Source organism: Ipomoea triloba, chromosome 16, assembly GCF_003576645.1.
Source record: "Ipomoea triloba cultivar NCNSP0323 chromosome 16, ASM357664v1".
NCBI classification, from domain to species: Eukaryota; Viridiplantae; Streptophyta; class Magnoliopsida; order Solanales; family Convolvulaceae; genus Ipomoea; species Ipomoea triloba.
In genome coordinates, this window is record NC_044931.1 from 8,415,914 (window position 1) to 8,418,267 (window position 2,354).

Here is a 2,354-nt window from a genome sequence, read left to right on the forward strand (position 1 = left end):
AAATGAATTTCTAGTGAGCCATGATGCATCATAGTGTGTTTATGGTTAATGAAAAATTGCATTGCAAATGTGGTTATTCTCGGGAGGTTTAGGAAATACCATTCTCCTCTCGGTCCACTAGGATCTCCCTAGGTTTGGCCTTTTTTTTTTTGTCCTTCTCCTTGTTGCTCTGTTTATTTCAAGATTGAGAGGGAGTAGGCCTTGGTTGGCCCTAGCCTTCGTTTGCATTCACCCTACAAAAATGTTGAAAGAATCAAAGTTTACAACACGAACAAAAAGTAGTTGTTTTAGGGAGGTTAGTACAAACAAAGTAAAAACAACAAGTGAATTGAAGTCAAAACATTGCGAATATTCCAAAGATAAAACACAAGTCAATATCAACCGTTTGCCCTCCCTAGCGACGACGCCATTTGATTTACCGCTGTTTTGTGGTTGTTAAAATAAAAGATTGTTGGGGTTACCCCGGGTTGTGTCGGCATCTAGGGAGGTCAAATTAGAAGTATTGACAAGTCTTTAATCAATGGAATATGTAGCATTTACTCATTCGCGTCATTGTCACAAAGTATCAAAGAATATTGAATGAATGAATGTTGTAGTAAACGAGATACAAAGAAAATTGTTTAAATCAATAAGGAAAAGCTAGGAAATGAATTTCTAGTGAGCCATGATGCATCATAGTGTGTTTATGGTTAATGAAAAATTGCATTGCAAAGGTGGTTATTCTCGGGAGATTTAGGAAATACCATTCTCCTCTCGGTCTACTAGGATCTCCCTAGGTTTGGCCTTTCTTTTTGTCTTTCTCCTTGTGGCTAGGTTTATTTCAAGATTGAGAGGGAGTAGGCCTTGGTTGGCCCTAGCTCTCGTTTGCATTGACCCTACAAAAATGTTGAAAGAATCAAAGTTTACAACACGAACAAAAAGTAGTTGTTTTAGGGAGGTTAGTACAAACAAAGTAAAAACAACAAGTGAATTGAAGTCAAAACATTGCGAATATTCCAAAGATAAAACACAAGTCAATATCAACCGTTTTCCCTCCCTAGCGATGACGCCATTTGATTTACCGCTGTTTTGTGGTTGTTAAAATAAAAGATTGTTGGGGTTACCCCGGGTTGTGTCGGCATCTAGGGAGGTCAAATTAGAAGTATTGACAAGTCTTTAATCAATGGAATATGTAGCATTTACTCATTCGCGTCATTGTCACAAAGTATCAAAGAATATTGAATGAATGAATGTGGTAGTAAACGAGATACAAAGAAAATTGTTTAAATCAATAAGGAAAAGCTAGGAAATGAATTTCTAGTGAGCCATGATGCATCATAGTGTGTTTATGGTTAATGAAAAATTGCATTGCAAAGGTGGTTATTCTCGGGAGATTTAGGAAATACCATTTTCCTCTCGGTCTACTACGATCTCCCTAGGTTTGGCCTTTCTTTTTGTCTTTCTCCTTGTGGCTATGTTTATTACAAGATTGAGAGGGAGTAGGCCTTGGTTGGCCCTAGCCCTCGTTTGCATTCACCCTACAAAAATGTTGAAAGAATCAAAGTTTCCAACACGAACAAAAAGTAGTTGTTTTAGGGAGGTTAGTACAAACAAAGTAAAAACAACAAGTGAATTGAAGTCAAAACATTGCGAATATTCCAAAGATAAAACACAAGTCAATATCAACCGTTTGCCCTCCCTAGCGACGACGCCATTTGATTTACCGCTGTTTTGTGGTTGTTAAAATAAAAGATTGTTGGGGTTACCCCGGGTTGTGTCGGCATCTAGGGAGGTCAAATTAGAAGTATTGACAAGTCTTTAATCAATGGAATATGTAGCATTTACTCATTCGCGTCATTGTCACAAAGTATCAAAGAATATTGAATGAATGAATGTGGTAGTAAACGAGATACAAAGAAAATTGTTTAAATCAATAAGGAAAAGCTAGGAAATGAATTTCTAGTGAGCCATGATGCATCATAGTGTGTTTATGGTTAATGAAAAATTGCATTGCAAAGGTGGTTATTCTCGGGAGATTTAGGAAATACCATTTTCCTCTCGGTCTACTACGATCTCCCTAGGTTTGGCCTTTCTTTTTGTCTTTCTCCTTGTGGCTATGTTTATTACAAGATTGAGAGGGAGTAGGCCTTGGTTGGCCCTAGCCCTCGTTTGCATTCACCCTACAAAAATGTTGAAAGAATCAAAGTTTCCAACACGAACAAAAAGTAGTTGTTTTAGGGAGGTTAGTACAAACAAAGTAAAAACAACAAGTGAATTAAAGTCAAAACGTTGCGAATATTCCAAAGATAAAACACAAGTCAATATCAACCGTTTTGCCCTCCCTAGCGACGACGCCATTTGATTTACTGCTGTTT